General features: G+C 35.8%; 1 protein-coding gene and 1 pseudogene across 3 annotated transcripts in view; one reads left to right on the forward strand and one right to left on the reverse strand.

Moving 5' to 3' along the window:
• TAB2 (TGF-beta activated kinase 1 (MAP3K7) binding protein 2) overlaps nucleotides 1-14706 on the reverse strand; it is an 86600-nt gene that overhangs the window by 39076 nt on the left and 32818 nt on the right. The gene's annotated exons all lie outside the window — the stretch shown is intronic.
• LOC117197163 (60S ribosomal protein L30-like) lies at nucleotides 4032-4401 on the forward strand (annotated as a pseudogene).

Genomic DNA, 14706 nt, shown 5'->3' on the forward strand with positions numbered 1-14706 from the left:
GTTTGGATCCTGAAAAAGCTTGGTCCTACAAATAGCTTTGCCTGCTTTGTCTAAAACTGATCTGTGAATCAAAACATTTGATATTTTGCCTTAATTTTCAGATATACTTAATCTTTAAATGTGTAATCAATTCATTCTCAGGGCCTTAGCAGCATTTTATTCCCTCTGTTTCTATAAAATCAGTATTTTAAAAATGCTAATGCTTGGGCCCCAACCCCAGAGGTTCTGATTTAATTGGCTGGGAGCAGCATGAGCGTGTGGATATTTAAAAGCTCCCTGAGTGATTCTAACGTATGGCCCAAGTTGAGAATTACCTAACTTATTTATATTCCTAATATTCCTAATGTAAACCGTGCTTAATCTTGAAAGCCTCTTTGGGATATAAATAGTATAAAGTATATTAAACCTAAATAACATATTAAAATATTTAAAATCATTCCATTTGCATAATAATTAAAATACATTTCATTTTAGTATAAATTTGACAATATGACAATCTCTTTAAAACAAATTTCTTATCTGTAGCATTTCTCTTTTCCATAAGCTTAAATACAAGTCTGTAAACTCTATGAATATAGGAATTAGGTCTCTTTTGTCCATTATTACACACCTAGTGCTTTGTAGACAGTTTTCAGCATAACAGTAGATATTAAAACACTTTTGAGTAAATTTAGTTATGACAGGCCTCCCGAATCCTCAACACAATAAAAGCTCATTGAGATATCATGTTTGGTAAAGACTCTCAAGCTTTTTATTATCATTTGGTTAATTCTTCCTTAATTCTTTTGTCTGTGTGACTTTAGCTTAGTTACATCTCATAGGTAAAAGCACTGCCAAACCAAGTTATCTGCATTACACATTTCTCAAATCTATTTCTAAAACACACACACACACAATTTTTAGCACTCAATGTAGTGTTTCTAGAAAAGGGTTGCAGGAGAAAAGAAAAGTACTGGAAATTAGTAAAGATATTTAAACATAACAATAAAGGGCGATAAACAGGCTACAGTACTGCTCATCTTGAGAAAGCCTCCTTGACTTCACTCCAGCTATCAGCTCATTTATCTGCCCATTCCCTCTTTTGGGCTAAACTCCTTGAAAGGGTGGTTTATACTTTGTCTTCATTTCCTTCCTCTTATCACTTTTAAATCCACCCCAGTCAGGTTTTCATAGTTTTTCTCCACTGAAACTACACTTATCAAAGCTGTCCTGGATCTTCAGGTTGTCAAACTTAACAGTCACTCCTCAGGCCTCATCTCACCAGACCTCTCTGTAGCTTATGAACTAGTCAACCACTCCCTCATTCTTTAAACAATTTCTTCACTTGGCCTCTGAGATTTATACTCTTCTGGATTTCCTCCTACCCACTAGCAGCTCCTTCTCAGTTTTCTTTGTCAGATCCTCTTCCCTTTCGGAACATCTAAATGTTGGTGAGTTATGGAGTTCAGATCTAGGGTTTCTTTTCAATTACACCTACATTCCTCTTCAAGGTAATCTCATCCAAACACACTACTTTAAAGAGAGGCTTTGCAAATCTGTATGTCCAACACCAAGGGAGCTCTCTCTCCCTTGAGTTCCAGACTAATATAACCAGCTGCCTGCCTCACATATCCTTTTGGATATCTAAAATTCACTTCAAACTTACTATGTCCATAATTGAACTCTCAATTTTCCCCCATCCAAACCAAACTTTTCCCAGTCTCTTTCATCTCCGTATATGGTACCACCAATCATTCAGTTGTTCCTTCTCACATGCCATATCTAATCCATTATAAAGTTTGGTTGGTTGTTATCTGCAAAAGAATATTCTGAATCTGACCACTTCTCCCCACCTCTATTACCGCTCTTGTCCAAGCTGCCATCATAGTTCACCTAGACTACTACTGCGAAGGTCTCCTAACTGGTCTCCTCCCTGCCTTAACTCTTTGCTCTACCCCCACCTCCCACTCTATTGAACAGAGTGATCTTTGTGAAAAGTAAATCAGAACAATCATTTCCCCAGCACAAAATCCTAAACAAGGCCCCTGGCTAACTACCACCCCTGGGGCTTTGTCTCCTACCACCATCTTTATTCCCTCAGTTCCAAACTAAGTTCCCTCATACTGGTTACTTTCCAAAGAGAAGCCAATCTCATTCTTCCCTTAGGACTTTTAGACTCCTTGCTCCTTCTGCCTGGAACACTTTTCACTCAGATACTTGCATGGCTTTCTCTCTTACTTCATTAACATATCTGATCAAATGTCACTTCCTCAGAGACTGCTTCCTTGACCAATCTATCTAAAATAATGCCACACTTGTTTCCCTTCCCTCCCTATCACATCCTCATACCTTGCTTTTACTTCATAGCATTTATCAATATCTGACATACCTACCTACCCACCTGCCTATCCCTAAAGCGTTAGCTCCGCAGGATTACGAACTTTGAAGTTCACTGCTGTATCCCCAGGATCTAAGTCAAAGATGTAACATTTGTTGGATGAAATAAAGGTTTTACTGTATGGTTTCTTCATATTTTTTGCTTCTAACATGCATTTCAAATAACCTAGATTGGAAATTTATATACATAATTTGAGGGAGAGGCAAATAAATAAATTCTCAGTCTAATTCAGGACAACCTTTCTTATTTAAAAGTAGATGAATCATGTAAATAAATTTCAACTTATTCTATTGTTAAAACATATACAGAAATTTCTAAAGTTCTTTGAAAAACTCTTATCACACTTGCTTGCTTTCTAATAAAGACTATCAAGTACACAAACAAGAAAATTGTTCAAACGTACAACTGTATTTTAGGGATTCTACTTCCTGTAATGCCTAAGTAGCTCCTACTGGACGAATTCTCTCATGAGCAACTTCTATAACTAGACAACGTATAAAGAGATTGAAGGCAGAAACAGCAAAGGGGGAGTGGTGGTGCTGGGGGTGGGGAGGTGAAGGAAGTCAGTACGTAGAAGAAGTGGACAGCACAGGGTGATTTTCCATTTTTTAAATGGCTTTTAGCCAGAGAGCAGGCCTCAGTTGGTTTGCTCAGCTAAAACCCAAACAAGTAAATCCATAGTCTTACTCACTTAATGAACCAAAGGATAGGTCATGTTGTGGCATGACCACAACAGCTGAAAATCTAGCCAGTAAATCATAGAAAGGAGAGAAGCACCAAATTCTGTGTATAAATTCTGCACGTATCTCTGATCCCCAAACTACACATATGCGAGAGATTCCAAACAGCCAGGCTAAGGCTAAAATAACAGAACTGACATTTCAGTTTGAAGTTTGAGTTGAGCCAAGTTAACTGCCTACTGAAACAAACAAGTAAGGAAGCAAACCACCAACCAAACATCAATACCCAAACATCAATACTAGAGGAACACAATAGACTCCAGAGTCTCTACAATGTGTCATTCATAATGTCCAAGTTATAAACTAAAATTACTACACATAAGAAACAGGAAAAACTGACCCATTCTCAAGAGAAAGGCAACTAAGGGAGACCAAGCCCAAGATGACCCAGATGCTAGAATTAGCACATAAGGATTTTATAGCAGCTATTTTAACTATGTTCAAGAATGTAAAGGCAAATATACTTGGATTTCTCAGCCAAAAAAAAAAAGAAAGAAACTATTAAAAAAATGCAAATTCAAGAAGTGAAAAATGTCTGAAATAAAAAAATTCACTGGCTAGATTTAACCACAGATCAGAAGTGACAGAAGAAAGAGTCAGTGAACTTGAAGACAAAGCAACAGAAATCATTCTAACCTGAAGAGTGGAGGAAAAAAAAATGGTTGAGGTAGGGAGATGAACAGACCCTCAGGGACCTGTGAGAAAGAATCAATAACTCTAATATAATATACCTGTAAGTGGAAATCCAGAAGAAAAGGGGAGGGAGAATGGGGTAGAAAAAAGTATTTAATGAAACAGTGGCTAAAAATTTCCCCAAGTTAGTAAATGATATAAATTTACACATCCAGAAGGTCTTGACTGGCTCCCCGGCCATCTTGGAGGTTGCTCTTGGTTGGGCGCCATCCTGCACCTAAGGCAGGAAGGTGGTGGTCACAAAGAAGACAAAAAAGTTGCCTAAGTCAATCAACTCTAGACTCCAGATCAACTCAAGATTCCAACTCCTTATGAAAAGTGGAAAGTACATGCTGGGGTACATGCAGGCTCTGAAAATAAGACAAGGCAAAGTGAAACCTGTCATCCTCACCTACAACTGCTCAGATTGAGGAAATCTGAAACAGAGTATTATGCCATGTTGGCCAAAACTGGTATCCATCTACAGTGGCAATAATGTTGAATTGGGCACAGCATGTGGGAAATACCAAAGAATATGCACAATGGCTATCAATGATCCAGGTGATTCTGATATCATTAGAAGCATGCCAAAACAGATTAGTGAAAAGTAAATCATGCAAAATTTTTCTATAATAAAACTGGCCAGAGCCTGTTTTAAAAACAACAAACAAACAAAAAGATCTTGATCAAGAAGATCAGCAAACCCTCAACAGGAAAAGCCAAAGAAAACCACAGAGAGGCCTAACAGTCGAAGTGCTGAAAACCAAAGAAAAAAAAAATCTTGAAAGGAGCCGAAGAAACGAAATACAGGGAAACAACAATTCAAATGAATGCCGACTTCTTATCAAAAACAGTGGAGTCCAGAAGATACCGAAATGACAAAATTTAAGTGCTGAAAGGGAAAATAAACAATCAACCCACATCCTGCATCCAGCAAAAGTAAACTTTAAGGACAAGGCAAGATAACTATTTTTAAATATAGCCTTTGTGGGTGAGTGAATAAGTTTTACAACTAAACACATTACTGAAACAAACAGGTATTTATTTAATTACGAAAGGAAAACCAAGAAATACTTTACAACTTACTCTGGAAAATTATTTCTAATAATAAACAAAAATATATTTTCTATGGTTAAGATGCAAAATGACTGCTCTTCTGAGAAAATAAAGAAGTCATACTTTATAGGTATGCTTCTAACAGTAGGTGCAAAATTTTGGCACCTAACCTGCCACCAGCTCAAATGATCTAGGAGGAATAATTTCTTAAGGATTCTAAACAGTAGCAGAGTATACACAGTACTACAAAACCCAACCGTAAATATACTGGAAAGATTTACAAAATGTGCCATATTCTTTCCTTTCTTAGAGTATGTAAGCAATTTATTTCTGACCTCTCAATATTATGACAGTGCAGAGTACTAAGTATCAGTTAATGGCTCACTCAGACTTCACGTTATGATAATTATCAAGTCTTCATTTTCACTATTGTTTACCATGGTGAATTCTTCCAGGACTGTAAGAGTATAACACAAATAATGGTTTAACTGTACTCACAAGAAGAGACCACAGCCTTCAGATTAAAAAACAACAATAAAGAAAAGCAACAGAACTTATAGGTCTGATCAAAATTTGAGCATTTATGAGGTAACTGGATATTTAAAATTAGACTATCATCACCATCCACAACCCACAAATTTAAGGAGTGCCTAGTATGCAGCAGATACCATGTTGGAGATACAAGTATTAGAGTCTATACCCTTGCTCTCCAGGTCACAGACATTCCTGGATTAAAGGCACATCAAAACAAGCTCATAATTTAGGTAACTATTTTAACTTGTCCACTATTTTATATTCTGTCTGCCTCCTGCTACCAGATCTGCTGCCTGCTATCTCAGTCTACCTTGTTGCTGACACAGCAGTCTTTTTCATCCGTTTCACATCATTCAAAAACAGACTGGAAAGGAGTACATGAGGAAAAACTATAAAGAGCAGCAGCAAGAAAAAGGTAGGGGCCACATCGTGAAGTGCCTTTTGGGCCATTAAAATTTGGAGGTTTTAGCTTCAGGGTAATGGGAAGCCACTGATAGATTTAAGCTCAGAGGCAGGAAAGGTGACATGATCAAGAAAACCTGTATGTATGAAGAATGGCTATAGTACAGAGAAAAGGGGCAAAAGAATATATGAGAAGACCAGTTAGAAAAATGCTGTAGTGTAACCATGGAATAGTTAATAGCTTGTAACTGCAGAGATAGCAATGGACAGTGAGTAGAAGGAAAATCTTCAGGGATATTTAGGAAGTAAAATTTAATAGAACTTTGAGATGGATTAGATACTGGGGTAAAGAAGGAGGTATAAAGGTTGCTTTCTTATTTGCTCAGATGGTGGTCCCATCTATAAACTAGGGAACAACAGAAAAGGTCCAAGAAAACAAAGGGGTAGATTCTAAGTTTAGTTTTGAACATACTGAGTCGAGGGTACCTTTAAAACCTCAAAACAGTGATATCAAAGAGGGAGTTGGGATATACGGACCTGGAGCTCAGAGGAGAGGTCTAGGCTGCAGATAAACATTTGAGAGGCATCTATGGTGCTGGCATTAATTAAAATCTGAGCATAGATGAGACAATCCTACCATATAATTTAAGAACAGTCAAAGAAAAATATTCTTGGTTATATTATGTATAAAACATCATACAGTCATTATTAATTTTTTCCCTAAAGGCCAACATTCCTTCCAGCCCAAACACTAAACATTATATACAAAAATTGATTTTAAAATATCTTAATTTTTTGTTCCGGAACTATTTTAAGGATATACCCTATAATGAAAAATTAAATAAAAATTTAAAGAAGAAAACATGTACATAGCTTTTTAAAAGCCAAACAGTACTACAAAGTTTATCGAGAAACCAGCAATTTCCCTGTCTCATGCCTCTCCACTTTTATCCTATTCCATATTCCACTGTCAACACTGAGCTGTTTCTCCACATTATACAAAGATGATTACAGGGCTGTTTCTTGATTTTTCAATTTTATACATTTTCTATGGACTTCCTACTGTGGAAAATGAAGAGTTAGCTTTATAACTTAGTTCCCATCCCATAATATAACCATGCTTCTTCACTCCAATGTCCCTCTGCCCAATACTTATTTCACAATTTTTTGCTTAAATCCATATTCAGTATTTATATTACTTTTTCCTGTAAATACTGTTAGCCTACACTTAATCTATTATGAGGGGTGGATTATATTGCCAAGGTCCTTCCCCTACTAGCATTTTGGGAAGAAAAGTGTGTGTGTTGTTAATGAAAAAACTGTAGAATATTAACCATATGTGACCAAAAGCTGGCTTTCCATCAAGTCCAAGAAAACAGCAAAGCTCTCGCAATTCTAACTCCAGGATAAATGGGGAGAAATGAGAGGGGAGGGGATAGGGGTAAACACTACTATTCTGCTATTGAAATTATAGATTTAGATGAGATGTATTACTTTTAAACAAACCTTGACAAGAGATTAAAAAACAAACAAAACCCCCAAACTATGACTATACCGATATGTAAAAGATTAAAGTTGACTGCTCCTGGCCAGGAGGTACCATACAAAATAAATGATGGAGGAAAGCAAAATTCCCAGAGATCTAACTTTTAAGAAAAAAGGAGTGGACTTCCCTGGTGGTGCAGTGGTTAAGAATCCATCTGACAGGGCTTCCCTGGTGGCACAGTGGTTGAGAGTCCATCTGCTGATGCAGGGGACACGGGTTCGTGCCCCGGTCTGGGAAGATCCCACATGCCACGGAGCGGCTAGGCCTGTGAGCCATGGCCGCTGAGCCTGCGCGTCCGGAGCCCATGCTCCGCAACGGGAGAGGCCAGGGCAGTGAGAGGCCCGCGTACCGCAAAAAAAAAAAAAAAAAAAAAAAAAAATCCATCTGACAATGCAGGGTATATGGGTTCGATCCCTAGACCAGAAAGATCCCACGTGCCACGGAGCAACTAAGCCTGTGCGCCACAACTACTGAGCCTGTGCTCTAGAGCCTGTGAGCCACAACTACTGAGCCCGCATGCCACAACTACTGAAACCCGTGTGCCTAGAGCCTGTGCTCTGCAACAAGAGAAGCCACCACAGTGAGAAGCCCGTGCACCACAACAAAGAGTAGCCCCCACTCACCACAACTAGAGAAAGCCTGCGTGCAGCAACGAAGACCCAATGCAGCCATAAATAAATAATAAATTAATTAATTTATAAAAAGATAAATAAAAACGGAGTAACTGGTAATGTATCTTATATAAACTACTTAGATTTATGTAATTTAAACTTGACAAAGTGTTGGCCTTTATTATTAAAGTCTTATTAAAAAAAAGAAATCAATGAATAAATTAAATGTAACTCTCAGATAAGCTTAAAACTTTCCTAAGCAGTAGAATTTCAAGAAACAATACTCTAACCATCTGTTTCTAAAATTTTCTGGCAAAAGAACATATTAATAGTTAAAAACAGAAATAACACTGCTAAATATTTCACCCTCAATTTCTACATTAGTGGGCATTGTTTCATTTAATAAGATGAGACAATTAAATGGCTGGTTAAGTATAAATTCTAGGATTCTATAATTTGTGCTCATTTATTTATGAAATTTAATCTGTCACTTACTTGCAGTGTCTTCTTGGGCAAATCATTAAACTCCTCTGTGTCTCAGTTTCTTCACCTACAAAATGGTGATGACAGAGTAGCTACCTCACATGATTTTGAGTAATACACGTAAGATAATAAAAAGGAACACAGAGCAAGCAAACAAGTAAATAAAATAGCTTATGTAAATGGTAGCCATTAACACTATCATTTCTTCCTTGTAAAATGAAGGAAACTCCAAGAATTTACAGGATTAGTGATAACACAGTGAAAATTAATGGTATTACACTTGCCTGGCCTGTAGCAAAAACTACAAACACTAGTAGTAATAATTATTTATTCTAAATATCATGAATTTCCACAAAGTACAAAGGAACAAAACCTTAGCAAACACAGCTGCAGGCCACTCTGGCTGCAGAATATTGAAGGAGTTGACTGAGCCTTTGAGGCCTTCCTTTCCCATGTATATGGGACAAATAATTTGTTTTAATTAGGTAACTCAGATAAAGCTACCTGAAAACCAAATATTAGGTTGCATATAAGTGCCAGATAAGTGATATAAACTGTGCTATAGGTGTTTAAAGGGCTCTCTGGGCTGAGGGAAGGTGTGGGAGGGTCTTGAATCATGGGTACTTAAATAAGGTTAAAGTATGAAGCAAGGCAGCCAAATACTGGGCAGGTTCTGGAGACAATGAGTCAGTCACCTGTCTGGCTAAAAGAAGGAGGGACAGGAGGAAAGGGAATTATGAAGAAGGAGTTTGGGGTGGTGAGTATCTACAAGAGAAGACGAGAAAGGCCAATGAAGGCTGCAAGTGTACAGTGGTCTTTATCATAGAAGATCTTGAGTTAACACTAACGGTTTAGTATTATTATGTAAACTGGTATACATATTTTATCTTTGCCCAGTTTGTACATGGTTGAGTTTTGCTGGAACAAATTTAATTATTATAACAAAAAAAAATACAGTTCATGTTGAAATATCACAGAGAAATAGGAAGAAATATATAAAACTAAAGTTCATTTCTCAACTGCATTAGGATTCTCCTTTAGCTTGTGGACAAGAAGGTCTTTCCACTTTAACCATATATACCATCCTAAAATTTAACTCTGATTTCCATAGTGACTTCCAGAGACGATAATTTTTTCTATAAACAATGAAATCTTGAGTTGGATAGAACCCTAGGAAATTGTCTTATAAAAGTATATATATTTAAGAGGTAAGAGAAAAGCCTTGCTGCCCAGTAGACTCCTTTTACCAGACTTCCTCTTCCATTCATCTATCCAATTTTACCTCCTAAAACTAACCCTTGACAACAAACAGAAATTTTTACACAAGTAATGTTAGTTTCAAAGTGGAGAGACTACCTTGTTCACCGCTGCTGTACCCTAAACACTTAGAAAGTGTAAGGCAAGTAGTAGATGTTCAAAAAATATTGCTGCAATAAATCTCTAAATACAGATCAGAATACATCTAGATTAAAGACTACTATAAAAAATGGTAGCTATCCCTCCAAACTAAAGTGTCTGCCTTACCCCTGGCTATGTCAGTGCTGCTGTAATACTTGTTTTGAAACTGTAAATTTGTTTCAATGCAATTGATATGTTAGGGAACAATTTGAACACTAAATGAATTTTGCTGTGATTTTATCTGCCAGAAACACTAGGTGAATGCAGAAAACCATACTCAGCTGAAACAAGCTGCATGTGAATACACAAAATGTGAATGTGAACACACCTCAACCATCTGCCAGCTACCTCAGCTCATTGCATCTTCGTGGAATCAGTCACACCCATCCACAACTTGTGTTCAACTTCCCTTGTGATTTCAGAAAACCCTTCTTCAACCACTTCACAATAGCAAGCTTCCACAACTATGTGGAAACTTCTTTTACAAGGCAAACTTCAGGAGGGTTTAAAAGCAAAATACAATATTTATTTGTATAAATATTGTACAAGTATTTACATATTTCTTAGCCACTTAACATGTGTAAAACTATACTATCATGTTTTTTAAGGTTCCTATCTTTCTAAATGTTCACTGATGACATTTTGAGTGTTGTACCCCAATTCCATGTTTCCCGTAAGTCTTGTAGGGTTTTGTTTTTTTATTTTTTGACTGTATTATTTTCCGTAGTATGGTGTTTTTTAGGAACACATATGTCAAATTTTAACAGAACTGTTTGTACTGCAAAGCCCCTGACCTCAACAACGGTTACTCAACTCTCCAGGATGTCTAATTGGAAGGTAGAATGTTTCAACTTACATATTTGGTTGTCAATATGATGTTAACAGTTTCTTATTACTAATTTTAACTTGTGTCTCTCTGTGGACTGGCTGACAGGATCAGACTGTGCAGTGAGTTAGCTATAACTTTTTTAAAGTTAAAGCAAGTTTTGAAACTTTTTGGCCTCAATGAAGATTTCAGAATTAAACTTAAAAAAAAAGTATTACCTTCCTAATTATATACACTATTTAAAATACCTTTTTCATTATTGGTGTAATATGTAAGTATCTCATCAAATGCCAAGTAGGTAATCGTTGATGCACTTCACATCTGATTAACTTTAAAAGAATTTACAAATGCCATTAATTGAATAATGAAAAATCTCAAAATTAACTTCAACAGCAAATTTTTAGAACTGTATTTCTTGGAGCATGATATTACATCTTTATTAAGGCAAAGCAAACTCGCTGCCCCCCAAATTCTATAATATCAAGTTATTTTCCTAACATTTAAAATGTAAGAATTATAGCTATGGCAATTAAAAATCTAAAATTCAAATACTATCATCATCTACAATTAAAAACAGGATAAGTATAATTCACCTGTAGCATAAACTTTAGCATAAAACAGCTGTAATACTGAATCATTTTACATAGATATTTGCAAAAATAAAATAACAGAAACACACCAAGTTAGTCACCTAAATGCTACTTACTTTACCTATCATGTTCAGATTTAGTGTTAGTTAAAAGATTAAAGGGAACAAAGGATTACGTTACCAGAAAATGTATTTCTCAACTTTATAAGCCTACAGTAATTTATTTTCTAAAGAAAAACAGTAAATATTAATAACTGAAGTAACATAATGATCCACATTACCTCCTCTTAAAAAAAAATTTCCCAATTTTCTCATTTAATACACTGCCTCAAGTTCATTGAATGTTGACCATTTCTTATGGTTAAAAGGCTTACCAGTTATAAGTTCCTCTAAAAGGAATGTGCAAGTCAGCCACACTTGGCAATTTATGTATTGTGGTTTTGTGGTGAGTGCTACCATTTTCTAAGGATCAAGAAAAGTGCAATAAATCTAAGGCAGAATGGTTATAATCCATCAAAACATATTATATAACTAACTACCTTGTGTGTATTTTCCAATTCATACCCCATTATTATCTTTCAATACATTAGGGCTTTAAGATGGAAACAAAGTTACTTCTGAGTGAGCCCCTTTTCATGTAATTTTTGGATAATGCATCCTGTATGCAAATATCTTTAAAAGAAAACATGATATAAATATGTGATATGATAATAAGCTCCTATTTATGGGTAAAAGGGAAAAAAAGAGGAGAAAAAGAAATGAAAGCACTTGAAAGAACCAGTTTACATCTTACATCAACCATAAACATTTGGAATGAACTAACAGTCTCAGTGACATGTAAAAATTATAATAATGTGGTTAAAATATTAATCTAGAATGGCATTTTAAGATGAAGATTCAGAGAAAGTTATAAGAAGTTTCACCATCTCCATGTAGTTTCAACCCCTTCCTTGACCCCTGTTTTTTCTGTTCATCTCATCTAACTTTGCCCATCTTCTTTCTACTGTCATGGCCCTTAGCTGACTTCTCCCCAGTGTAGACTGCTGGCCAGATGCTAGGTATGTGTGTGTGTTACGGCACTGAGAGTGTGATGATTAACTTCATGAGTTAGACACAGTATAAATGGACAGTTATTCTTGATCTCCAAAACCTTTAATAACTAACAAAAAGTTATATCAGTAATTTTAAAATCATATACATACACTTGATTGGTAATTGACAACTGTGGTGAATCATGAGACTGCTAAGCCTGCTAATGGAGAAAGTACATAAGGATCTATGTGCAAAGGAAAACATTTAAAAGAAAGATTTCATTACTATAACAGTATTCAGAATCTTCAAAAGAAATTACAGTGTATTTAAAATGAGTGGTTAAAACAGTGAAACAATATTAAATTGAATCAACTCTCTAAAATAAAGTAATTTTGTTTTTTGTTAAGTTATGTGCCAGTCTTTCAAATCTAACACTACAAAACTGTTGAAAAGATGGCTATTAATCTTGTTATAGTTATGGGGAATGAATTTTATATTAGATGGTCAAGAATAATCTCAAAACTGTACAGAAACTTCTATCTCAGCAGATTTATTACATATAAATCTATTTCACAATTCTCCAAACAATTATAGATACCCTTAGAGAATACTCAATATTTTTAATTGTATAATATAGTTGAATAAAGAACCAGAAATCTCATTATACAATGCTTATCCATAAATCTAGAGACTTTCATAATAAGAAATATGAACTGCAAAAATATATGAAAGTGATCATCTACTTCATATTTTGATTTATGAAATGACACATTTTCTAATATATTACTGTTATATATTATATTTGCATATGTACTATATAGTATACATATTTTGCTTACTCAATAAACATTTGTTGAGTGTCTACTAGTCACTCTATATGATAATGGGTGCTGAAAATATTAAAATTAATAAAGGAAAGTTGCCTCCACTCAAGAAATTTACATTTTAGTAGGGGAAGACAATACATCAACAAGTAAATATAATAACTGAACTGTAACTGAGTTGTGCTGCAGTATACATGGGAAACAAAGAAGGGACCCATCAATTCTGAGGGAAGTGGAGGGTTTATGGAAACGATTAATTAAAGAAGGCAACACTGAGACAGTGGAAGCAAGAACTACAATCCTGCAGCCTGTGGAACAAAAACCACCTTCACAGAAAGATGGACAAGATGAAAAGGCAGAGGGCTATGTACCAGATGAAGGAACAAGATAAAACCCCAGAAAAACAACTAAATGAAGTGGAGATAGGCAACCTTCCGGAAAAAGAATTCAGAATAATGATAGTGAAGATGATCCAGGACCTCGGAAAAAGAATGGAGGCAAAGATGGAGAAGATGCAAGAAATGTTTAACAAAGACCTAGAAGAATTAAAGAACAAACACCTAGAAAAATTAAAGAACAAACAAACAGAGATGAACAATACAATAACTGAAATGAAAAATACACTAGAAGGAATCAATAGCAGAATAACTGAGGCAGAAGAACGGATAAGTGACCTGGAAGACAGAATGGTGGAATTCACTGCCATGGAACAGAATAAAGAAAAAAGAATGAAAAGAAATGAAGACAGCCAAAGAGACCTCTGGGACAACATTAAACACAAAAACATTCACATTATAGGGGTCCCAGAAGGAGAAGAGAGAGAGAAAGGACCTGAGAAAATATTTGAAGAGATAATAGTTGAAAACATCCCTAACATGGGAAAGGAAATAGCCACCCAAGTCCAGGAAGCGCAGAGAGTCCCAGGCAGGATAAACCCAAGGAGAAACACACTGAGACACGTAGCAATCAAATTGACAAAAATTAAAGACAAAGAAAAATTATTGAAAGCAACAAGGGAAAAATGACAAATAACATACAAGGGAACTCCCATAAAGTTAACAGCTGATTCCTCAGCAGAAACTCTACAAGCCAGAAGGGAGTGGCATCATATATTTAAAGTGATGAAAGGGAAGAACCTACAACCAAGATTACTCTACTCAGCAAGGATCTCATTCAGATTCAACGGAGAAATCAAAAGCTTTACAGACAAGCAAAAGCTAAGAGAATTCAGCACCACCAAACCAGCTCTACAACAAATGCTAAAGGAACTTCTCTAAGTGGGAAACACAAGAGAAGTAAAGGACCTACAAAAACAAACCCATAACAATTAAGAAAATGGTAATAGGAACATAGATATCGATAATCACCTTAAACATGAATGGATTAAGTGCTCCAACCAAAAGACACAGGCTTACTGAATGGATACAAAAACAAGACCCATATATATGCTGTCTACAAGAGAACCACTTCAGACCTAGGGACATATCCAGACTGAAAGTGAGGGGATGGAAAAAGATATTCCATGCAAATGGAAATCAAAAGAAAGCTGGAGTAGCAATACTCGTATCAGATAAATAGACTTTAAAATAAAGAATATTACAAGAGACAAGAAAGGA

This window comes from Orcinus orca, chromosome 12 (assembly GCF_937001465.1).
Source record: "Orcinus orca chromosome 12, mOrcOrc1.1, whole genome shotgun sequence".
Lineage (NCBI taxonomy): Eukaryota > Metazoa > Chordata > Mammalia > Artiodactyla > Delphinidae > Orcinus > Orcinus orca.